Source organism: Triturus cristatus, chromosome 7 (assembly GCF_964204655.1).
Source record: "Triturus cristatus chromosome 7, aTriCri1.1, whole genome shotgun sequence".
In the NCBI taxonomy this organism is placed as follows: Eukaryota; Metazoa; Chordata; class Amphibia; order Caudata; family Salamandridae; genus Triturus; species Triturus cristatus.
In genome coordinates this window covers 413,456,642-413,483,089 of record NC_140590.1, presented here as the reverse complement: position 1 = coordinate 413,483,089, position 26,448 = coordinate 413,456,642, and the positions used below count along the sequence as shown (strand labels likewise).

Genomic DNA, 26,448 nt, shown 5'->3' with positions numbered 1-26,448 from the left:
GATCGTCACTGGTAAATGCGGGCGTTTGGACAGTTCTAACTCCTCCTCCCTGGACCCCTCCTTAGACCTAAGTTCTCTGTGTAGTAGCTTTAAGATCTCTTCATACTCCTCTTTCCAGATTTTCTCCGTTGATGGCATTAGATATGCTCCCAAAGGTTTCTCCATCCCCAAGTAAGGTAATTTCTCAAATGTGACCTCTATTCTCTCCTTTTTAACCCCAGAGTCCTATTGGTCACCCTTGTCCTACCCCCGATGCCCCTTGCATTCAACCCCTACTGCTGGAGGTGATATCTCTTGCGCCGTGCGCACTGGTGGGTCCTCTGTCCCCACTCCGATGTCCCGCACGTATCACCCTTTCCGTAGGCGGGCCTTGCCGCAGGCATGGGGCTCCCTGGCCTCCACCCTGATGGATACCATAGTCACGTGGACCTCCCCACTTGCTGCAGGCTCCCTGACGTCCACCCCAACCGAGACCTTCCGCATGTGGCTGAATGCTCCCCCCCATTACTGCCTGCTTCTTCGTAACTGCGTGCGCCTGCTTTGCCTTCTTACCTGGCACCAGTGTCCGTGCCAGCTCCATGCCCTGCCGCTTCGCCGTTGATTGTGAATCCTGGCCCTCCGGCACCGTCTTGCGCCGCTGCACACTCTCCACCTGGAAAAAACTAGGATACATGTTAGCGGAGCCACCCATCTCTCCCTCCTACCACCATTTAGCTTCTCCCTCTTCCCTCAGTTCCCCTTCTTCCAAGCTGTCCTCATCATAATCTAGCCTTGTGTGCGCCTCTACAGCGCCATCCCCGTGATCCTGCCCTGCCCTACCAGGGGGGGGGGGGCATACCCTCCCCCCCCAACCGTTGCCGTGAATGTGTGACCTTGTTCCAGGGCGGTGGAGTATGCTCGAAATCCTTCCACCCATTGCACCGCCGGGGTTGTCCTGTACCCACTTGTGGCAGTGAACTTGCAGTCCAACGTTGCGTGCCAGCTAGCCGCGCGGGTCACCTCAGGGCCGACGAGCTGTACGTGGCCCACCCGAGTCGGGCCCCCGCACGCGCGTCATCCTGCAAAAAGGGAACACGGTCCGGTGTGCTGGTCCAGCCAAAACCCCTATTCAGTTTTACCCCTGATCCCTGCCAAGCCACGTTACCTGGGGTGTGCTAGTGCCCGGGAAAGGGTGTGCCCCCCAACCCCGCCAATCCCCCCAACCCTTGCCCCACCCTGCGGGGCCAACTACACTCCCCTACCCCTCGATGCACCATAGACCCTACTTGGGGGCTTCACGGCTCACTGTCGGCCTCGCGACGCCGCCCGATCCAATTTCCCCACTTCCCCACCTCCCATGTCTTCCCCGTCACTCCACTCTAAGGAGTCCAGACCCCCTGCTGGCCTGCCTTGATCCCCCAGCCCTGTAACCCCGGGTCTAGGCTGTACTGTACACTCCCCAGGAGCCCCCTGCGAAAACCCCTTAGCCAACCCCTCTCTAGCCCTAGGGGGGCTCTCTCCAGCCATGAATCTTGTTACAGTCCACCCCTTGACTCGCCCCGCCTTCTGGGACCCCCACCGGTGTCTTCCCCCCCTCCCCCCCTCCTCCTGCAACCACTGTGCATAAACTTCTCTAAAATCCACCTCAGGCCAAGGTGCCTCGGAGGCCCTTCTGGCCCTAAGGTGTTTGATATTGTCCTCCAAACCACCCCCATCCTGTTCCTCCCTGCCCCTTCCTCTAGGCTCCTTGTAATGGGAGGGTCCCCAGGCTCTACGACCGTTGTCCCACCCTTATTTCCACCATAAGAGGCCTCACTATTCCCCTGTGGGGCCTCTCGCTGCAGAGACACACTGACTGCCGACAACTGCGAGGCCTCTGGTGAACCAATCAGAGCCCTGGCATGCCTCAACTACAAGAGCCACTGGCAAGGCCCGTCAACCTTGCGGGGGGCCTCGCCTGAAGCTGTTCTGTTTTTCCCTCTGGCCCGCAGAACCGGCACGGCCCCACTTCACCCTGCCCGAGCCAACAGCCTCTCTCCTGACATGAGGGGCCGCTCTCCGCATACGCAAGCGGCCCCTCCCCTTACCTCGATCGATGATAGAGGCCTGCGCTCTAGCGCGTAGGCCAGAACTGCAGCAGCCACCCCCCCAGCAGACTTCTGCGGGGGCAGCCCGCCCGACAAGGCACATTCTTCAGCAGGGCAAGCCTGCCTGCAGCCTCCAGCAGGCGAACAGCCTGCTCGACTCGATCCTACTCCATTGTGAGTACGATTGAACAATACCCTGCAAAGCTGACCTAACCTACTCCACGCAGATCCCCCTACGCAGGACACTACAAGGGTCACAAAGACAGAAGGGTGTGCCAGCCACCAGGTCACCATGTTAAAATGGTCGCTGGCACACAAAATGGAGGCTATATATGCTGGGCTACAACATAGCCCAAAAGTAGCCCAACCCCCCGTGCAGTCTTCTCGACTGCACCACTTCCCTGAAGACCCCAGGGGGCAGACCTCCCTCCGATCGGCAGCCCCCCAAATCCCCATTATGGTGCTGACCCTCCACTTAATGGCGGGAGAGGTAGGGGAAGACCAAAGCAATGAAGGTATTTTTCAGGCTGTTTTACAAAGACAGGAAGCATGCCAGTTAATTGAAAAGCTGGGAGAAAAGTGGGTGGTGTGAGTGAAGGAATGCAGCGTAGGCGAGGAGGTATCAGGAAGACTCATTAACTTATCAAGAAGACACGCGTTCCTCCTCTCTATAACTTTAAAAGAAGTCACTTGAAATGATGATAGTTCTAGACAGACTTATGTATACTCGCGCTACCACAGTACAACAGCACATGAAGACACACACACGCACACACGCAACCACACACACACACACAACCACACTCTCACATACAAGCAGGTACATGCAGTGTTTTCCTCACTCTAACATCCAAGGCCAGATAGATAAGCGTACACACAGTACAGGCATACACAGTTATGTAGTCACTCAACACAAGGGCTCATACAAAGCTCAGGTGAACACACAAGCACAGACTCACAAATGTGCAGTAAACAAGCAGGCATACTGCCACTAAGCCACACACACAAAGATCTCTCACAGGGGCGTCCTCAGAGCCAGCACCCAAGATATCTCAGTGCCGTGATAAGGACACCTCTCCACCACTTCCTTTGCCACTCTTACCTCCGCCTTACTTTTCACCTCCCTCCACCACCTTTGCTTACTTCACCACCACTTCCACTCCCGCCATCCACAATAGTACCAGTACACTCTTCACCAGAGTCACTACAGAGTTCTCCTTCTTCAGAGCATGATTGTCCAAAGTCTCCCTATGACCGGTATGATACACCTTATGACCCATAACCTTAGGACAACCCGGGCGATGATTATGATATAGAACCCCAGGGCGACATTGACCCAGAGTTCTATCCGGTCAAATCTTCGCTACCAGATTACAGTACTGCATTCCATGAGGTGTTGAAAAGGTGGAAATTCATAAACCACCTGAGGAGGAGGATTTCCTCACAGAGACACTCACCACTACCAATAGGTAGTGACAGCTTCAAGTAGCTGGTCAAGGTGAAAGTGATCACTTCTAGGGTCCACAAGAAGTAGAAAGCTTCTCCTTCCAACTCTCGTTACATCAGATAACAACTGCCACCTGACTCCCTAGTTGTGCAAAATGCCCAGAAACGGTCAAAACCCCAGAGTACAGGGGTTGCCCCCAATCACTACTGGGAGAGGCTTCTACACATTGGCATAGCGCCAATTCTGTAGGTTTACTCTCCCGGCACTGGGACGAGATGGATGAGTTGCTGAAACACCTCCGGAGCCAGTACAAACAGAAGGGCCAGGAAAGAGTATCTTATGGGAATCTTATTTTCAACACAAAGATTTAGGTGCCCTAGATGCAGCAGAAACATCTGTTTGTGTGATAAACATTAGAATCCTTCTTCGCAGACACGCTTGGCTGCATATTTCTGGTTTTAAACCAGAGGTACAGCAGCACCGCGTCAACTTGCCCTTTGATTTGCAAGCATCTTTTCGCCCCACAAGTTGACCAAATACTGAAAAAAATAAAAAAGGATATCGAGAGAGCTATAGCCATGGATGCCTTACAGACTCCATCTGTCCATGGTTTCTTTCGTCGTACACAATATTGTGGAGGGGGCAAAACAACCACAACTGAGGCATCCAAGTCCTTCCCCAGATAACAGCAGCAGCAAACACCCTCTTGGGGTTACTACAGGAGTGGATATAAAAGCAACACCGGTAGAGGCAGGGGAAATAAAGCCCCCAAAGAGCAGTAAGTCCTTTACCCTTCCCTATAACCATCTAACACCTGTTGGGGGAAGAATGCAAGTGTTTCTGTCCCACTGACAGAGATCAGCTCGCACCAGTGGCTTCTAAATATCATAGTGGAGGGGTGATGTCTAGAAATCAGACAAACACACCAAACATCCCCCTGCAGACACAAGATTATCCCGGAACGTCAGCATCTGCTCCAAGAGAAGATGGTTGCACTACTCAGCAAAGAGGCCATACGACCTGTGCCGTCACCACTCTGTGGCAAAGGACTGCACTGCACTGCCCATATTTCCTTATTCCCAGGAAGGACGGGTCCGTAAGGCTCATTTTGGACCTCAGGCCTCATACATGCTGTCAGAGCACTTCCACATGGTGACACTCCAGGATTTCATTCCTTTACTACAGCAAGGCGACTTCATGACTGCCCTCGAAATCTACTTCCACATCCTCATCCTCATCAACCCTGTACATCAACGGTTCCTCTGCTTTGTGGTAAGTAGTCTGCATTATCAATTCAAAGCGCTGCCTTTCGGAGAAACCACAGCTCCCAGGTGTTTACAAAATGTTTTGTCAGAAGGAGGGTTGTCCACGTCTTCCCTTACCTGGACGATTGGCTGATCAAGAGTGCAACAGAACAGCAATGCCTAGTATACACCCACATCAACATACTTCTCTTGCTCAGCCTACTCTTTACCATCAATGTCACCAAATCCTATCTCCAGGCCCTGCAAGTGTGGCCCTTTGTCAGGGTACTCCTTGACTTTCATCTAGGGGCAGCATACCCTAGCCCAGCAACGGTTTAAACATTCAAAGTTCTGCTTCCTCTTTTCCAGCCACATCTCCAGGTAATGGTAAGGAAGGTCATGCGCCTCCTAGACATGATGGCCTCTTTCATTGCTGTAGCCCCACATGCTAGTTAACCCATGGTTGCAGCACAATGGTCACAAGCGAAGGCTCAATGGGAAGACCTAGTGTTAATCTGGGGCCATACTCATTGCTCTCTGCAGTGGTGGAATTCCAGCAACCTGTTTCATGGATGGCAGTTCTTGGACCCAGTGCCACAAATGATCATCACAACATACGCCTCGCTCACCGGTTGGGTAGCATGTCTTCAGGAGCTCACTGTACATGGAGTGTGGACGCTCGATCAGCGGGGTTTTCAAATCAGCCACCTGGAAATGTTAGTCATTCAGCTAGCCCTTATGGTGTTCCTCTCTCATATCCAACACAAGGTGATACTAGTGTAGATGGACAACACAACTGACATGTTTTACTTACAGAATTATGGTGGCACACACTCCCTACAGTTGTCCACTCTAGCCCAGGGTATTTGGCGGTGGGCGATACATCACTGAGTCCATCTAGTAATACAAAACATACCAGGATTGAACAGGAATTTTGCAGAACTGCTCAGCAGGATGCTGCAGCAAGTCCACCTCCAAATCCTCATACCGTACTTCAAACATTGGCGGTTTCCCAAACTTTTGGCCCGATTCACAAAGGTGTGTAAGTTTAGTACTTTTCGGTATTCACAGAAGTAAACTTAGACAAAAAGTCTAACTTTACTACTTTTCGGTATTCACAAGGGTAAACTTAGACCAATGTTACTACTAGTAAAGTTGCACTTTTGGTCTAAGTTTACCTTTGTGAATACCGAAAAGTAGTAAAGGTAGATGTTTGATCTAAGTTTGCCTTTGTGAATTACGAAAATAGTAAAGTTAGACTTTTGGTCTAAGTTAGCCTTTGTGAATACTGAAATGTAGTCAAGTTTAACATTTGGTCTGAATTTACCTCTGTGAATACCGAAAAGCAGTAAAGCTAGACGTTTGGTCTATGTTTAACTTTGTGAATATTAAAAAGCAGTAAAGTTAGACTTTTGGTCTAGGTTTGCCTTTGTGAATACCGAAAAGTACTAAACTTACACAAAAGTATAAGTTTACCTTTGCGAATCGGGCCCTTTGTCGCTAGGTTCCCACACCCGTAGTCCATGGGCAATGCACTATGGTTTAACTGGTCAGGAATTTTTGTCTAAGCTTTTTCGCCTCTTCCACTTCTTCCACTTGTGGTTCGCAGGCTTCAGCAGACAACCCATACTCTCTTCTTAGTAGACCCAACTTGGGTTAGGCAGCCGTGGTTCACCACTCCCCTAAAACTGTCTCTAGTGCCCCATGAGGAGCTACCCAATTGGCTGGGTCTTCTCCTACAGAATAAAGGCACACTCAGACATACCAAACCCAAACAGCTCAAACTTGAAATTTGGCTCCTAAAGTCATAGAGTTTGGGTATCGCAACCTACCTTCAGAATGCATGATTGTCTTTAACCCTTTCGCTGCTAGGTCTCCCCCCGCGGTAAGCCTTTTTTTGTCTATTTGGGGTAGTTTGGGCTTAGGCCACTGTAACCTTTTGTCCACATAAGGTATCCACGCCAAATTTGCGTCCTATTCTTCTAGTATCATGGGGATTTGAAAGGTATCTAGGGTTTGTGGATTCCCCTGGAGGGGACCCATAAATTAGCCAAAATACAGCTAACATTTTATTTTATTTTATTCTTTAAATGTGGGAAAAAGTGCTGCAGAAGATAGTGTCTGTTTTTTTCCCTGCAAATGGTATCAACGAAGGGTTTGTGGTGCTGAAATCACCATCTTCACAGCTTTCAGGGACAGACAGACTTTTGTCAGAAAACCATTTTTTTTTACAGTTTTGGTATTTTACTGGGACATAGCCTATTTTTGCTACTTTTTGGGCTTCCAACCTCCTTCCAGTTAGCAAAATTGTGGATACCCATACTGGCATGTGAATTTTAGTAAATTTTTCAAATGACTTCTTTTTACACATTGTCTTACATTTGGAAGGCAGAAATGCATAGAAAGTCAATAGGTAATAACAGTTGCTCTATAATACTGTGTTCCCCTAAGTCTCCGGATAAAAATGGTACCTCACTTGTGTGCGTAGGCCTAGTGCTCGCGACAGAAAACGTCCCACAACTCAACGTGGACACACCTCATTTTTACTGTGAAAACACACCCTTTTTTGCAAAGTGCCTAACTGTGGATTTTGAACCCTAGCCCGATACATTTTTGAAAACTAGACACCAAGAGGAATCCAGCATGGGCTGACTTGAGTGGCTCTCACCAGGTTCTGCGACCCAGAATCCCTTGCAAACCTCAAACTTTGTAAATTAATAAAAACAAAAAACATTTCCCTCACATTTCTGTGATGGAAAGTTCTGGAATCTGCATGGATCCACAAAATTCCACCGACCGGGATTCCCCAAAGACTTCTGATAAAAATGCTACTTCACTTGTGTGGCTAGGCCTAGTGCCCGCAAAAGGAAACGGTCCAAAACGCAACGTGGACACACCACATTTTTACAGTGAAAACTGACCCTTTTTACAAAGTACCTAGCTGTGGGTATGAACTCTACCTCTGCCGGAACCTAGGAAAACCTAGCAAACCTATAGATTTTTTAAAACTAGAAACCCAGGGGGGTCCAGGAGGGGGTGACAAATGTGGCTCTCACCAGGTTCTGTTACCCAGAATACCTTACAAGCCTCAAACTTGGTCACAAAAAAACAAATTTTCCTTACATTTCTGTGATGGAAAGTGCTGGAATCTGCGTGGATACACAAAATTCCACTCACTTTGCATTCCCAAAGTCTCCCAATAAAAATGGTACCTCACTTGTGTGGGTGGGCCAAGTACCCGCGACAGGCAAGGGCCGAAAACGTATTGTGGACACATCAAAATTACCTATCACAAGACGATCTGGTTTTGTATGGGGGTCACCTGGATTTTTGGTCCCGGGCTCAGCGGCCACCCAGGGAAACCTACCAAACCCACACATTTCTGAAAACTAGAGACGGGGGGAGTCCAGGGAGGTATGGCTTGCATGGATCCACCAATGTTTTCCTACCCAGAATCCCCTGCAAACCTCAAATTTTGCTGAAAATAATCAAATTTTTCTCAAGTTTTTGTGTGGGATCACCATGCCGGCACAAATGTCTCAACACCCAGCCGTTTGTACTCTGTTTATACGTTTTTAGGCTGACGCTACTTTGGGCACCCACACAAGTGAGGTATCTTTTTTCTCGGGAGACCAAGGGGAATGCTGGGTTGTAGGAAATTTGTGCCTGCACGTTGATCCTACAAATTACCCACACAGAAATGTGGGAAAAATGTGACTTTGTAAGTAAATTTGAGGTTTGCGGGGGATTCTGGATAAGAAAATGCAAGCTAAACCGCCAGCCAAGAGTCACTACATGCATACCACCAACCACACACACCACCAGCCAAGTGCCATCCATGCACACCGCCAGCCATGTGCCATCCACACAGACCGTCAGCTAAATGCCATCCATGCACACAGTCAGCCAAGCACTATCCATGCACACCGACAGCCAAGCACCACCTACGCACTCCGCCGGCCAAGCGCCATCCCCGCACTCCGCAAGCCAAGCAGGGCGGACTGATAAAAACAACCAGTCCTGGAAGATTGCTGGTCGACCAACCCTGGGAGGGGAGGGGGTGTGCTAGTAAAAACTACTGTTACTGCTTTAGTTACTGGGGGCCAATATTGCAGCACTGCTGCAAAATAGGCCCTCTGTGACAAAATATGCGCCCACCCCTCCTGACCACTGTGGAAAAGCCTGGTGCCCTCTATGGACAGTCCCGCTCTGCAGCAAGCACCATCCATGCACACAGTCAGCCAAGCACCAGTCCGCGTACACCGCCAGCCAAGCACCACTCCACGCACACCACCAGACAAGCACCAGTCCACACTCTGTCATCAAGCATAGGCCACCGACACCATTAACCAAGTGCAGGTCCACACACACCGCCAGCAAAATTCCCACCAAAGGTCAGTACACGTAGACCATCAGCCAAACTCCACTTTAAACACACACAAACTCACCCTGGTTTCTAGTGGTTTTCTGCCCCTCCTTGGGTGCAGATGAGGATAAAAATATCACTGAAACAGCCAAAATATGCGCCTAAAAAAAAGGGGAGCGACCCTTGCCTATGTTGCTTCTCACTTGCATACCCATAAACATATGCCTAGTGAGCTTCCTGCACCCCGCTATTTCCCCGGTCTGCCTTCCGGGGGCGGGCAGAAAGCCTTTGTGGGCGGTGGGCACATTAGCATGCACATTCTCAACAGCTCCCCCCCCCCCCCAAGTATAAGAAAAATCATAAAAATCCCTGGTGCCTAGTGGGCTTTCTATCCCCCTGGGGGGAAGATCAAGAGCTTTTGCCACCATCTGCCTCCTGGGAGGGGGGGGAGGGGGGGGGTGGCAGAAAGATTGTGGAATTGTTTTGGCATGCCCATTTTGGGCAGCCCCCCTATATACATAAAAAAAATCCCTGGTGCCTGTGTACTTTCTGCCCCCCCCCCGGGAGCAGATTGGGGGCTATTGCCCCTATCTGCCCCCCCAAGCAGGGCAGAAAGACTGTGGGATTAGGCGTGTGTGTGGGGCATTGGCATGCACATTTGGGGCAGCCCCCACCCTTACGTATCAATAAAAAACAATCCCTGGTGCCTACTGGGCTTTCTGATCCCCCTAGAGGGCAGATCGGGGGCTATTGCGCCCATCTGTCACCCATGGGGGGCAGAAAGACTGTGGAATTCGGCGGGTGTGGGGGCATTGGCATGCCCATCTCGATCAACACCCACCCCAAAATGTACTAAAAAAAAGAAATCCCTGGTGGCTAGTGCGCTTTATGCCCCCTGGAGGGGCAGATTGGGGACTATTGCCCCTATCTGGCCCCCAAGCAGGGCTGAAATACTGTGGAATTAGGCAGGTGGGCGGCGGCATTGGCATGCCCATCTCGGACAGCCCCCGCCCCTACGTATAAATAAAAAACAATCCCTGGGGCCTAGTGGGCTTTCTGCTCCCCTAGGGGGCAGATTGGTGGCTATTCGCCCATCTGTCTCCTATGCGGGGTAGAAAGACTGTGGAATTAGGCGGGTGTAGGGGCATTGGCATGCCCATCTCGATCAGCCTCACCCCAAAATGTACACACAAAAAAATCCCTAGTAGCTAGTGCGCTCTCTGCCTTGCCCCTATCTGCCCCCCCAAGCAGGGCAGAAAGACTGTGCCAGTAGGCGGGGTTGGGGGCATTGGCTTGCCCATCTTGGGCAGCCCCCAAACCAAAATACGCCATCAACAACAAATCCCTGTTAGTGCTCTTTATGTCCCCCAGGGGTGAGGGGGGGGCAGATTTGGGGCTCTTGCCCCCATCTGCCTCCCAGGGGTGGCAGAAAGACTGTTTATGCCCAAAATAATGGGGGGAGCAAAAGCCCTTGCCCAAGGGGCCGCTCCCCCCTCCCTGGTGCCTAGTGGGTGGATCCCTGCTTGAGGATCCACTAGGGAGATTCACTAGGAAGCTTCAGTTTTTGTTTCTCCGAAATGACGTCGACACGACATGCGTGATGACCGTCATTTCGGAGAAGTGATCAGAACACCCTCGGAGCTGGGGAAGCTCTTCCCCAGTTCCTGAGGGTGTTTTGACAAAAGAAATCCCTCTGGTGCACGCACCAGAGGGGTTTCTTGTGCCATGTGCGTGGACGGCCGGGAGTTGTCCGACACACATGAGCACTGGTGCGTTGCAGCTTTCGGCCTTCCGACGCACGGAAAGGATTAAAGAGTCCAGCAGGCCCAGCACCAGAGCTTGTTACGCAGCTAAATGGAAACGGTTTGTACAGTACTGTTTTCCTAGACATATTGCCCTTCTTCAAGCAGCAGTCCAGGATATTTTCTGATATCTGCTCCACTGGCTAGTCAGACCTTGCATACACTTCCATTAGGCTTCATTTGGCGGCTGTCACAACTTACCTTCAAAACAGTGTTTTTAGGGCTCCTGTTATTAAAGAGTTTATATTGGTACTCAAACAGTGTATCCCATCAGGGGTCCCACCGGCTCTTTTGTGGAACCACAGTATTGTTCTAACAAGGCCTATTGCCGAGCTTTTTAAGCCATTACACTCATGCCCCTTGCAACCCTTTCTTGGAAGGTAATTTTCTTAGTAGCTATCACATCCCTCAGGTGCGTCAGTGAGCTTCAAGCTCTTACCCAGAAAGATTATTTTTTCCAAATTTACCACAATAGGGTAGTTCTCGGGACAAACCTCAAGTTACCTCCGAAGGTGATCTCTAGTTTCCACCTTAATACACTATAGAACTCCCAGTGTTGTTCACACATCCAGAGTCAGTAGCAGAACAAGCTCTCCATACATTAGCTGTCAAAAGAGTGCTAATGTATTACAGAATGACATGATAGGACTATGCTCTTCCGAAAGACACAGCAGCTCTTTGTTTCTTTCTCCAAACCACTCAAAGGCCGCACTCTGTCCAAACCAGGTATAGCACTCTGGTTGGTTAAATGTATACAGACTAGTTACGCCAAAGTCAAAAGTCTTTTGCCTGTATTTTTCAGACCCCACTAAATACGTAAAAAGTAGCTTCTCTGGCTTTCGTCGGTAACATTCATGTAGCTGACATATGTAAAGCAGCTACTTGCTCTATCACTCAAACTGTTTACTAAACATTACTGTGTGAATGTTTCAGCCTGTCAACAAGCTAGATGGTCAGGCTTTGTCACATACACTTTGTCAGTCTTCTGCAACATCCTAGGGTTAGCCACCGCTTAAGGGAGAATTGCTTTACAGTCTATGCAGAGCATTTGTATCTACAGCTACACATGCCATGAATAAAAATTGCTAATTGCCCTGTAAGCATCTGTTTGTGGCATGTAGTGCTGTAGATTCATATGCGCCCACGCTCCTCCCCAGAAGCCCTGGCATGCTGCACACACCTTTCTATCTTTTACATTTACAATTTCTTTGCATGGTCATCTTTCTTGCATCTCTATGCTCCAGCTACGACTTCGAAGAAAAACAATTTTTAGGCGTCAGAGGCCAACATCTGCTTCTTTCTCCCCGCTGATCATTCTTTGAATGCAAGAGTAGGCTCCTTTGATGCTGCTACTTTGAGCTCCAGCTGGTCTTGTTTAAAAATAAATGCATCAGGCCCTGTGTTTATTTTCTGCAGGCGCCCGGCGACTGCTGTGATACTGTTGCATTGTTGTTTCTCCACTTTGTGATCCAGTCGGTCACTTCTGTACAAATAATAGCACCATGTGGCTCTTTTCACGCTAGCACCTCTTCTGTTTGTTCTCTGTCTCCGCCTCCTCTTCCGTAGCAGAGCTATCTTCTGCCCATCTCTCTACCGCCCCTCACTCATTTGTTTAATCTTTTCCTTATCTCCCTCCCCCTAGCTGCCCTCAACATTACTACCATTACAGTGAACATTTCAAACATGCGCTCTATTACTGTCGTCGACATCATTATGACTACTACCATCAATGTTACCATTATTTCTGTCTCCACCATTCATACCACAAGAAATACCACCACTATTCTTGCTACCACCATTAGCATAGTATACATTCTTTTTTTCATGCTTTACCACATGAAAGTCAAACCTGTTGGCTTTGTCAGTGTTTGTTCGGTCTGGCGAGAGACAGCACTTATTTTTGTGGGCTCATGTTATCAACAAAAATGTATAGGGTTTGGTTTTACCCATTTTAGCTATATATTGCTTCTGTACAGCCTCTTTCAGCCATTGCCAGATGCAAGTGTCATTCACTTTTTGTATCCGCCCACGGCGGTACTTTCCTTGTTATAGTCCATATCCAGACACTAAATCGAATTTAAATTATATGTTGGGGTTCTGCTTCTTTTGAAGTGTACATTTTTCTTTCTCTTCTTTCCTCTTGAAAGGCTGTTAGTCACAGCAGGAAAGATTCTGAAGCTGATAGTCCCACAACACAGACCATGGGAGTGAGTAGAATTCACACCTGGATGTCAGCCCCAGTGATATTTTTATCAAAAGGTTAATCCTGGGCTCCAAGCCCCCACTCTTTAGGATTCCCTTATCAGCCCCATCTGCTTCTTGAGATGTGTCCAGGCCCCTTCCCTGTGATCTGTCACTGAATCAAAGAGCATCCTTTTGTAGCTTAGAGGGGAAGTCTCTTTCTCCCACAATACACAACTCTCTCTTAGGGGAAGGTATTCCTCTACTCCTCATGTCTTCAGCAGGCAGGCCTTGACTTCCCAAAATGGAATCCAGGGTCCTCAATGTAATGTACCACTGCAGGCACGCTTGTGCTCAGTGTACTTACACAGCGCATACAGCACATATAGGGCCAGATTTACGACCCGTATTTGCATGCGCAAACGGGGTTGTGACCTGTTTGCGCAAGCAAAAACCTACAGGACCATGTACAAACCATAGTTAGCGGGTTGCAATTTATTTGCAACTTGCTAAATAGGATTTGCGACTCACAATTAGGAAAGGATGTTCCAAGGGCGTCCCTTCCTAATTGCGACTCGCTACCCTATGTGAGAATGTTTTCCTCGCAATTTACCGCCCTCTTCCCCGGGGACCCCTTCCCCTTTGCAAATGCAGGGGAAAATATTTTTTAGGGGCAGGCAGTGTTCTCAGGAACCACTACCTGCCCTTAAAAAACGAAACGAAAAAGTTTCATTTTTAAAAAAATGCATCCTGTTTTCCTTTATAGAATATGGTCTGCATTTAAAAAAACTGCTTTATTTAAAAGCAGTCCCAGACATGAAGGTCTGCTGAGCCCAGCAGGCCACCATACCTGGGAGGGCTAGCCATTCTCAATGTTGTCGCAAATTGCTAGTGCCTCATGAATATTGATGAGGTATGCAATGTGCGACCCCATTGAGAATCACTAGCAGTGACTCTGACACTGTTGTACATGTAATTTTGCGCAATTTGCGAATCGCAAAATGACTTGCTCTTACATCTGGCCCATACTGTCCAGCTTTGTTGCCTCCATGTATTGTGCCACCGCATGCACACATGCAGTCAGCACACACATTCAATCTGTGCGCACTGTTCAGTACAATAGCTTCTCTGTATTGTACCGTGGTGCGCTATTTGCCAATACACACTCTGCTACGGATAGGTTCAGCACACAGCCACGGAACTTTAAAAATGCGAGTGAGCCTGTAGGCCTCATTCCAGTGACACAGGGTAAAAGAACCTTTTCACTACACGGTATCCTGTTACCACCGCGGTCATGCTGCAGCCCTCCAACACTCTAAGGGTAGTGCTTTGGGCGCCCCTCCTGGTCCAATTTGACCGCAATCCATGAGACAGGCCTGTGACATGGCGCACTTGCCAGATCTGTGTTTGCCTATAACAACAAAAATCTGCATTAGGGATCCAGACAACAGTGCAGTCGGACAGTCAGGTCAGGGGTACACGTCCTTTACCATGCAGAAGACTTTTCCTTCCCAACACCTTTTGATCCTATATTTAGATTTTTGGTCATGCGCATACTAATTCTGGGTGCATGTGTTGACCCAGGCCTAGTGTTTGACAATACTCTGTTCTGGACAATGTTCTGAACCTCAAGGTGTGCACTCTCATAGTATCAAAGAACTACCTTCCCTGTCACAGGTATCATGCGTGGAGCGCGGTGATGGCAGCATACTGTGTTCCTGAATTATAGTAATAGGCCTTACCTATGGTACATTAATGCATGCCTACTGGTCTATTCATCTAAGAGGCTCCACTGTTCACGAAGAACCCAGGATCCTGAATGCAGACATTCTGTGCGTTGTAAATGTGTGTGTGCTTAGATTAATAGTGTGCCATGCATGAACAAAACAGGCCTGCGGCTTCCATTTTGGAAGCAGACAGTCTAGACCAGAGTATAAGCTGAAGGTGAGTTTTCTTTCTCCAGACAGCATATATGTGTTGCTGGTATCTATTAGATGGGAGGGGGAGCACCAGGTACTATGACAATGAAAGGGGAGACAGGCTTTCCGTAGAAGGGTCAAGACCCTTTCTGATACATTGGGCTGTGAATGACTCCGACTGCATCTGCCATTAGGTAGATGTCAGGGGGTACAAGGTGAGGCCTCCAGCATCGGTTGTTAAGGAAAGGAGTGCCTTGAAGGAGCACAGATTCTTGTCTGTCTTCCTGATTTCTCTGAGCAGTGGCTTTTTTTTCCATTTCATTTTTCATTTCATTTCATAAATAGTTGGGTGCAACCTGCTGTAGTTTCTGTAAATCTGGAGACTCTCCTGCTGAGCAGAGCATTCTTGCAGACAGAGACCAGGCCTAGAATGTGATCAGGCTGGACACATGAAATAATGACGCCTGCAAATAAAGATAGCAGTGGGTACACAGTTGCTGCACATCTAATAAACAGTATTGGGTGGGATAATTGCTTCAATAGACTATGGTCAAGAATAGGTGCAGCCATGGTCCCTATTACCCCGCTCTCTAGGGGTAACATTAAAGCTTTAGAGTCTATGGTCTTGGCTAATAATAGTTGGAAAAAGTGTATATCTGAGCACTCTAATAAGTTTGTGCTTGAATCAAATAGTTCACACGTTTTTCTTGGTTTAACATTTAATGCCGCTTTCTGATAAGTAGATACAAAATTATACATCACTACATCCTTCACATGTTTTGTCCCAACAGACTTTCTCAAGGCTCATGTGGAAAAGTTCAGAACCATACTCAGTCAATCCTCCCCACGTCCACTTGAGGTCCTGCTCTCTATCAACACATACCACCAAGGTAAAGGTTTACATAAAGCTTTAATATCATAAACCTCATGTGTACCTACCCAACAATTGTGTCATATCATCATAGTACATGTAGAAAAACTGTATTGGTTAAAAGCAGTATCCCCTCACATAAGTTAAAAAACAATTCCTTCTTGCATCCCCCAACAATATTAAAGCAGCAAGTCACACAATGACAGAAGTAACAAGCATTTGCAATGCAAATAGGTCTTGCATTTGTGAGTTAGAGCTATTGACGTTGTAAATGGCAATGTTTTTTACCTACACATTTTATTTTTGGAGTGAATGTATGTAGTGTGCAAAATCCCTTGGAAAGGTCCTGCACTTCGTAATAAATATATTGAAAAAGACGCAAAGTGTGGATTGTGTCAACAATTGCTTGGCACGTACCTCATGTCACCACACATGCACACCGTGGTGCTTTACTAATGCGAAACTCATTAATAAAAGTAGTGCTTACAGACTAACCAACGCGATCGGGATCGGAGCATGGGAACGAATCCCGGTTTCTCTTTCTTTTTCTAGACTATTTGACTCACTCTCCTGCGTCTTGGTTATCCCCCAAACACTGGGAGGCAATTAAGTTTGCCAAGGGGGCGGGGGCAGGGGGGCTTCGGCGGTACCTGAAAATGTATTCATTGCCTAGTTGTCAAAGGTCGCCCGGTGCTATTAGTTAAAAGTGTGTAGATTTCATTAAGATATTAAGAGTACTTTACTCGCATCTATGAGACAATTGACATTACCTAAACAAAATGCCAGAATGTGTGTCAGTTTTTACAGTGTTTTAGACAGTATTGGTTGCTTAGTTTCATTGCATTAATTTGCGTACTTACTCTTTTACACAGCATCCAAAGTAGGTTACCTAACCCCAAAGCCCAAAGTTGTTAAATGACCCATAGAAGGGAGCTTTTTACAGTTGAGCAAATGTGTCCAAATGTAATTTTGGTGGTGCCATGGAATGATAAGCCAATGAGGCACTCCATGAGCAGGTATTTAACTACACGTTCAAAACGTACGGTATTGTGGCTGTTGTTTGTTTGTACACAACCACCTCTCTGAATGTGTTTATTAACACAGAGCTCCATCGACCAGACAGTGCTCAAAGAGGGGCGACTAAAGCACAGAACAAAATGTATTAATTTATCCTGAGTGTGAATGTACCCGGAAGGCTAAGGTGTCCGCCCAGAGAGGCTAGGGATCCCAGCGCTTCTACAGACTCTGCTGTGCTCCTCTGCACCAGCAGGGCACAGCTCAGAATCTGCCGCTTCTGCTAAGAATAGGTGAGGGGGATGAGGTTGAGGCATGCGGGAGTTGCCGGCAGATTTCCAGGTTATTGAAAGTGATGATTCTGACGTGAGGCAATGGAGAATGACTTTGTCTGTACCAGTCTATTTCTCTACCATCTACCGGGCTCACTGTCATGTATCCATTCATCTCTCTTTGTTAGAGGTGCGTGAGCCAATATATTAATTAGTAGGTAGAGCCAGCCGGATATGAGCCAAGCGTATACGAGCCAGTGGGCGAGCCGTGAAAATGATCGGCATGTTAATCATACAGTAAACATGATGTAAATGTGCGATAATGTCTCTTCAGAATTAAAAAAAGTTCATTTCTTTAGTGCGTCACCTCAGTACACAAGATTATAGCACTGAATTGAGAGGAAGGTATTAAAAGTGCTCGTTTTAAGCTTGAGTTAAAACAGTGCCTCTCCTCCCGCCCAACAACAATGCAATTTGTTAACTAAGAGGCGTCAGTTGCCCGAATGTTGCCTAGAGTCTTATTATATTTAGAGTAACATTAAAATCTAGTTCATTAAACAAGAGAAACTTTTGTACAGCACGCATCTTGAACTTGCATATTTCAAGGTGGCAATAATAAGGATGGAAACGGAAGTGCCGGCAGGCACGAAAACACAAATGGGACTGGGGAGTGGGGGAAGGTGAGAAGTCACAGACTGAGGAAGGGGGCGGTGGGGTGGGGAGACGAGGAAGAAAAAAAGCCAATGGGCACAGAGTGGGCGGAGCTTCCACGAAGCTTCCACTCTACAGTATATACTTCATGCCTCGCAAAGTGATGGCAGCGCATTTGCGCTGCAGCGCTAGCCGAGACATAAAAGAAAATAGTGTTAGGAGTAAAGGGGCCAATAGCAGTGGAAGGATACAAATGATGAATGAGGAGGTACTAACAACCCTGAAACCAATCGGAAGGCAGCATTTGAGACAAAAGGCAGAGAGTGGGCGGAGCTTCCACACTACAGTATATACTGCATGCCTCACAATGCGATGGCAGTGCATTCGCGCTGCAACGCTAGGCGAGACCTAAAAAGCAATGATTAAATGGGAGCTCCCTGAGAAACAATATTACCAAATCTGTTAGAAATGCTGATCCGTTATTTCTTATCAAACAGGAGTCCTTATGAAGTGAATATTCTTCATCTCTGGTCCATTGTTCAAGTCAGATTCAGCATATGGAATAAATTGATGCCTTTCGGTGGCTTTACAAAGATTTCAACCACCTTCTTGAGGACAAAATATTTGGGTATTGACCTTCCTCATGTCAAAAATAACATTTCCTTCAACATCTTAAAATGGACCATGGACTGTGCCTAGAAATGTTTGGGGTATGCCGCATGCCACATTAAGTCCTCACTCGTGATAGGTATAGATCTCTCTTATTCCTTAGGATTTCCTCAGTCCTAATTTATAAGCGCAGCACCTTTGGCAGCAAAATCACTCAAAGGGTTACTGATTCTCTCTTGATTTTAAATACACCTAATATGGTTTGTGGGGATTTTTACGCTAGCATCTTATAGACTGTTCGGAGCTGTGGCGCTTCCTCCAACGTCTGTTAGGATGTTGGAGGAAGCTCCGCAGCTCCAGCCCCGAGCTGCCCTTTACAGCTACTAGTTTGCATTCTCAGAGCACATTTGCATCTCTAAACTGGTTCCGCAGAAACCCACTTCTCCGTTACTGCTGTGCTGTGTGTTTTTCTTTTTTTAACCAGAGCCTTGAGTGTATGACTCACGAACAATACTCTTTCTATTATAGACCAATCCGAGGCCTTCTCTGTCCTTCAGGTCCCATCTCAATACTTCTGCTGCTGCTTTCACAATTCATTCACAGACTGGAACAGGCTGTATATTATTCATCAGAAAATCCAGAAAGTTGAAAGACCATAACAGCTGACATATGATCACTTTCCCTATTCAGTATTTGAAAGGAAACACTGTTATTTCATGTCTTCACCCCAACAAAAGAATAATCAATCTTGTACCAGTTTTGCATCTTTTTTTTTTTCTGGCGCCATCTTTGCAAAGACAAGGATGCAGACACCGTTATTTGATGCTGCTTTTGCGGCCTATCATCATTGCTAAAACACAAGTGTACTCTACAACTGGCGCTGCTTGGTGGTTGTCTCCTGCATGGTAGGATTACAAAGATGCAGTACCACAGACTGTTACTAGGTGTAGTGCTGACTGGAAACTTCACGGAATTTCAAGGGTACAATACCACATTCCTTTACTAGGTGACAGTTTCCAGCCTGGAATTATTGCTGCGTTACAGTTTTCCTAGTATAATAGGCTTACTGCTAGTTGGAGTTCTGCAGCCTGGCACCAGTTCTTGGTTACTATACAACAGAATAATGTTTTGTTTGCATAGCTGATCAAGCAAGTTGTGCGACAGCGTGATTGTATTTTTTCCCTTTGAAACTTAATTTCTCTTTCAGTCTTGCCGCAGATCTGCTTTTCATACACTTGTAACGTAGTTCTCTAGTATTCTCCATAAAGGAACGGAAAGCACATTTTTAAAGCAGAATTGCACACAACTCCTACATGAGAATCCATCCATGATGACAGTTAAGGTCGTGGACTCATCACCACTCTAGCTCATATGGGTCTCTACAAAAATAACTTTGAAAAGGGACTCTTGTCATTACAGTATATCTATTCAGAGCTCATTTGTTGAAAGTAATAGCAACCTTAACCCATGCAAATATCACTCATCCACAAGACTGTTTCAAAACGTGTGTAATTTGGACTTCAGTAAATTTATAATCGTATCGAGAATACCTCAAATTCTCATCTCCCATCCCTCCCCAACCTGTGGAAGGAGAAGCTTCAGTTACTTTGGACGACAGAAGTGTAATTAATATGAAGCTTTTTGGGGTTTGGTTCTTTCAATGCAAAAACATTCTTAGATGCATAACTAATTAACCTGCCTTGGATCAGTGATGTGTCTGAATGACTAAAGCCGTTTCTTCACATTACAAAAAATCTATATTTATCTAAGCCTATACGGTCATTTTATGATTTGCAGGAAGCATTATGCTGTTAATGCTCCCGTTTCCCAAATTTGATTTAAAAATTCACCAACTCTGCATCAACAAAAAGCATTGGCATAGCTAACAAGTCTACAATGCGAGACATATTGGCTTTGCCAGTGCTTGTTTCAGTGGCAGTCAATGTGTCCACTTTATTTGGATCAAATCATTTTTTTAAACAAAATAGTGTTTTGCATGAATTTGTCATGTTATTATTTTTCTTTCAAAAAGAAAACCTTTTGAACTTTTATATTGTCCCAGAAATAGACCATTAAAAAGCCCAAACCACAACATCTTAAATAATTTCATTGTATTTAGTTTTGCTTTCTGATTTGAAACTTTTTCTTCATTATTTTACATTGAATTATATTGAAGTGTGATACACAGCGGTGTGTCGCGTAAAAACAACAACCCACACATCGTTATTTGAAATAGCACAAAAGGTCACTTTTTAAGACTGGTAACAGAAATACTTTTCCATAAATAAAACATTGTTGATCGGAATACCACATTGACATTAAGCTTTAAAACATTTGTCATAAATAGAAAACCAAATATTCTCAACAAGACTTTTTAGATAATACCCCATAAAACTGCACAAACCCATCATTTCCATTTTCACCTCCTTCTATTTTTCTTATCAAGCTTTCCAACCCCCCTCCCCCACCCCAGAGGGAAGGATAAGCCCGCTCCAGACTATCCAAACCCCAAAAAAAGGCCACCCAGAAAAACCAAAGAATTTTCCTGGCCCCCACCCCAAAGCTTTGTTATAAGCAAATGTAACTTGAATCGACAAAGCACCAAAGATTTTCATTCCAAAAACCTGCCAACAAATCCCTCAACTCCATTATAAAATATGCTTGACCCATTTGGGATAAGTGGACCCCATCCTCTCTAAAAAGATGATTCTCAACACCTGTGATATTATCATGGGTCAAAACCTTAATGCCCATTGCCTGGCAAAAAATGTTCATCGCACGATTTAGTTTCCTGCGAGCCTTTTCCATAGTAGAATGATTGCGAGCTCCCCTCCAATGGTGCCTGTAAATAAACTCTGACCAAACCAGCGACGTACCCACCCAATTGTTCTTTATCACAGCTAAGTCCAATTTCATTCTCTTTAAGAGGGATAAACCAGACAATGGGACTAAATCATTTTCACCCAAATGGATAATTAATAAATTTGGGAAACCTCTTGCAGACGACAGCTCTGATAGCATGGGAAATAAACCCTCCCACCTTATACCGCCTTTCCCTTACCATAAAACATCATGGCCTTTGCTAGGAAGTCCAAGCACTCTGCCGTAAATCTGCTGTTCTGCGAAGATGGCTGACCATTTAATGAAAGAATAGCCTATAATCCATGTATGCATTTTCGTTGATAACAAACGTTTTACACCACCTTGGAGGGAAAAACAAAATTAGCCTGTAATTAAGCAAAACAGTTGCCATTATTTCCTAATATAACAAGCACAACAATCAGATTTCCACCTACCAATCCTTTTAATGCCATCCCAACCCCAACCCAATCTAGACTCTTCAGTAGCTGCCCCTATACGAAAGGAGTGAGTCCCCAAAAAGTAAGGGGTTTTTACCCAGCAATATCAAAGATTTGTATAGCACTGCCAATAACTGCGCACTAGTAATACTATTCATATTGCGATGAGAGAATATGGCCACATGTTGAAAATCAGCAGAACTTACAGATGACTCCCATTCCCCCAACGTCAGCATTCCTGCACGCCACTACTGTTTAAATGAATCCATGTGCCTTTACCTAGTTGGTCAGTTTTAGACCTCCTCAAAAGCATCCGTAGCTTCCCTCTTTGCACATGAACCTCTCCTGTCTGAATACCCATCTGATCCCTCAAACCTAACAATTCAGAAACTCTAAAAGCACCGAAAAATAACCAAATCATGCAAAGTCTAAAACTAGAGACCTCCCACATGTCGTAGCAGCAAACTGGTAATTGTAATAAAAGCTACTGTAAAAGAGCAAAAGTAACTGGTTCACGCAAAGGCAAAGAAACAGAACGTTCCCTACTAAAACCCTTCAACATACGTCGTAACAAAACATCCCCCACCAAATCTTGACCCCACCACAACTGACCATAAAAAGAAATGCCAGCCAATTTCCCGGAAATGGTTGTATGAGACAAACCCTTATTAATCAAATGCAAAACAAACTGTAAAATAAAACATTTGTTACCAACTGAAGTCCGATCAAAACTGTGCAACTTAGCATAACTTAAAAATTCTGTCCAGGCATCTGGTAGAAGGAGCTATGGATTTTTCGACCAAATCGACGATCCTCATTACCCCAGCACCCAGGTGTCTTGCGGGATCGAAGTTTTGAAGTTGTCCGCCCCCGGCGCCAAATTGCAGAATTTCTGCCAATTGAATCGAGATAACGCGTCTGCAATTGAATAGTTAATGCCCGGAATGTGTTTAGCTCTAAGCACAATATTTAATCTAAGGCTCTGCAGCATGAAAACCCTCAAAAGGCGAAGCACCCGTACATCTTTTGCCTTTTGATTGTCAATGAGCTCCACCACAGTCATATTATCAGTATGGAAAACAACACTTCTATCCTTTAAACTCCTCGCAGCATACTAACAGAGCCACAATCAGAGGAAACAATTCAAGAAAAGCAATGCTGCGACCTTGCTGGAGCCAATGAGAAGGCCATTTCTCCGCAAACCAACGCCCCTCCCAAAACAAACCAAAACCATGGGCCCAAGAGGCATCTGAAAAAATCTGAAACTGCCAAATAGTATTATCCTCTACAAAAAAGAGAGAGACTCCATTGAAATCATCCAAAAAGTTGAGCCAAATCAAGAGATCTTCTTTGATGGCTTTAGTGAGTCTAATCCTGTGATGAGGAAGGAATGCTCCTGGCATTGCCATCCCCAACTGTCTGCAAAAGGTTCTGCCAGCCCCGACCACCCGACAAGCAAAATTGAGGTAGCCCAACAAACGCTGAACCTGCCTGAGTTCAATTTTTTCCCTGTCAATAACCTCCAACAAAAAGTACCTGATTTCGCTCACCTTTGCCGCCGGCAAATGAGCCATCATAACTTCAGTATCAATTTCTATACCCAAAAAGGTGAGTTTGGTACAAGTGCCTTCAGTTTTTTCCAGAGCTAGCGGAACACCAAACTCCTCAGCCATGTCCTGGAAGATGCATAAAACTCTGCGACACTGATCTAACTGTGCCTTACCAATAAACAAAAAGTCATCTAAACAGTGACAAACCTGTTGGTGGCCACTTCTTTCTGAAAAACACCATTGTAAAAAAGTGCTGAACATTTCGAACAAAGCACAGGACACTGAACAACCCATAGGCAGGACTCTGTCGATGTAAAAAGCTTCATTAAAAAAATGCCCAGAAGCTCGAAGTCTGATGGATGTATAGGCAACAAGTGAAAAGCTGACTGAATATCACATTTTGCAAGTTCGGCACCATACCCCACCATCCGCACCATCCGTAAGGCGTCATCAACAGACGTATATGAAACATTAGAGTCTGAAGAGGAAATTAAATCATTAATAGATTGGCCCTCCGGCCACGATAAGTGATGAATTAATCTAAATTCTCCAGCCAATTTCTTGGGAACGAAGCCCAGCGGGGATATCATCAAAGTCTGCAAAGGACACTGGCTATCCTGCCAGCTTTTAACTCGACATCCAGCTTCTTCTGAACAATATGTGGCAATTCTTTGGCAGATTTCAAGTTATCAGACCATTAATTGTAATGTGGAACGTGGTAACCTATCTTGAAACCCTCCTTAAAACCCCATTAAAGTTTAGAAGCAATTTCTTAGTCAGGATACTCCTCCAACCATGGTATAATTAGTGTTAACTTAATTGGCGTATGAGCCCTTTGGAACAAACGGAGGAACTGGACCCCTACCTCTTGGCAATCTCCCTTGATCTCCAAACCTCTGGTTGGCAAAACACTGGGCAATGGCATGTTTCCCTCCACATTGAGAACATTCGTGCTTGAACCTGCAAAATTGCGTGATGCAGGACCTCCGGTTAAAATTCCAACAGGATCCAGCTGTTGGCAGTTGTCCTATACCCAACCCACCCGCCCCTATTTGGGCGGGGCGAGGCAGAAAGGGCCGGTAAGTAATTGGAAGACCACTTGCAGTATGAGTCGTCGCAGGCGGTTGAGTAGAGGACATCCACTGAAGCCAAAGTTCCTGATCCGCCTCCCCCCAAGGTTTGTCATGCAAAATACTGACTCTAGCCCTGAATTCTTCGCCGTAGCTGAGCCATGCAAAACCACCAAATTGTAATTGTGCTTTGCGAATAATGTCAGTATATTTGAACATGGCCACAGACCTGTCTTGGTGTCTCTCACAGTAAACGCTCGCATATATTAAAAATGCAGCCGTCCAGTTTTCAATATTTTTAGGTACTCTGGGATGTCTCGCAAGCTCCCATTCCTCCTCCTTAGACCCTTCCTTAGCTTGAATGTCCCTATGCAGGAGTTTGAAAACGTCAACAAACTCATGTTTCTAAATCTTTTTTGTTTTATCAGCCAGATGTGTCCCGAATGGCATAGCTAAACCCATATAAGGGAGCTTCTTATGGATGGGATTAATGACAACCGATTTCTGCGCCAAACCCCAACACCCACAGAACGCATGTTGTGCTTGCCCGCCAAAGTTTGTAACCAAGAAGCCCACCAGTGAAGCCTACCTGACGTCAACTGAGCAGCACGCTTCTGGAACTCCCGTGGATCATCCCGACAACGATGACCGTGAAGCCGTTCTTGCTCCGTCGCAGTGTCCGCTCTTGACTTCTGAAAAATACTATAAGAATCGTTTGACCCCGACCCTCTTTGTGACAAAACCTGTCCGTGACCCAGAGATCTTGTATTAACATCCAAACTTTCCACAAAGAACCCCTCATTTATATTTTCAGCCACCATCCCTTGATCTGCATGCACCACAGGTATTAACGACTCAGCATTGCTGCTGCCCGGCATTTCCCCATCTCCCACCCCGCCGTCATAGCACACCCAATTGGTCACAAGTCATCGTTGCTTCGTATTCACAAGCCTGGAAACACCAGACGCTAGCTGAGAGACTGTAGAGGATGAAGACTTCCAGCCGCTCTTGCCAGAAGATGTTACAAACTTACCAATGCCAGCAGCTTGTGCCGAGCTGTCAACTGTAGATGATGAAGGAGTGGAATGTTCGACCCAGACCCACTGCCCACGCTGTGGCCCTAATGCAGAGTCAAAAAAGTTCTGTGAGAAACGAGGAGGGGAACGAGATTCTGGAAAAATAGATTCAATGCCTGAAGAACAACCAGCATGGCAAATTGTGAAGAAACATGTTCGCTGCTGGGCAAACTTCACCATCATCCAACAGCTCCTGAACATCCTCACCCATGGCTGGCTCTGCTAAATCAAAATGGCCAGTGGTAACCTGATCTTTTAAGTATAAACCAGAATTTGCCCCAGGAGGGCCTGTAGGCACAGGAGACAGTACCATCTCGGAAACGGCTCCATCCAATGCCGGTCCCACAACCTGTGCATTACTATGAACATTAACTTGTTAAGCGCGGGGGGCAACATTTTCATCTCAGCATCCTCTTCCCCACTGTCACTAGAATAATCCACCAATACAGCAGAGCGTCCCTCATGAGAAACAGGAGGCGCTATATTAATTAAAGGCACTCCCTCATTTGAATGCGCACTCTTCCTGAGCACCTTGCCTCTTAAATGCGCCCTCTTAGCAGGAAAAGGGGAAGCGGATAATGCAAATGCCTGAAAATCCCATTCGCCAGAGCCCCTCCCCTTCCCACTGCTCCCCTGGGTAATTGAAGCAGGGGGACTCCTGGAGGTGGCACCACCCCTACCTTGAACTCGCCTCCTTGACCAGCCCACACGAGGGGTGGATACCGCCCCCAACTGACCTGTTTCCAACTCAGAGAGAGAAGAGCAGCGTGGCGCCTTCCCCCACCGCTCCGATGTGAAGGACGGCCTCGGTCCTGAAAATGCAGAGGTACCATGTCAGCGCGAGCATCCGCTGTCTGCATCCGGCTTCAAGCTGGTAAACATGCCGCCACAGCTTCCGTAACCCCCAGCGCCGCAACGTGATTCAGGCGTCTTCCGCTCTCTGCCAAAAACGCTGACACACCAGGGCGCAAAAGGTCCTTGCGGCCCACCTCATAAAGAACGCGGAGCGCG

The 26,448-nt window shown here is 46.6% G+C and overlaps 1 protein-coding gene across 3 annotated transcripts in view; it reads left to right on the top strand.

Moving 5' to 3' along the window:
- The window catches only part of LOC146809824 (uncharacterized), a 387,952-nt gene that overhangs the window by 26,707 nt on the left and 334,797 nt on the right, over positions 1–26,448 (top strand). Inside the window, exon 2 of one of the 3 annotated variants that reach the window (XM_085616679.1) lies at positions 15,817–15,915. The exons of the other annotated variants lie outside the window; for them this stretch is intronic. The gene's annotated coding sequence lies outside the window, so the exon portion shown is untranslated. The remainder of the gene's footprint in view (positions 1–15,816; positions 15,916–26,448) is intronic. 3 annotated transcript variants of the gene reach the window in all.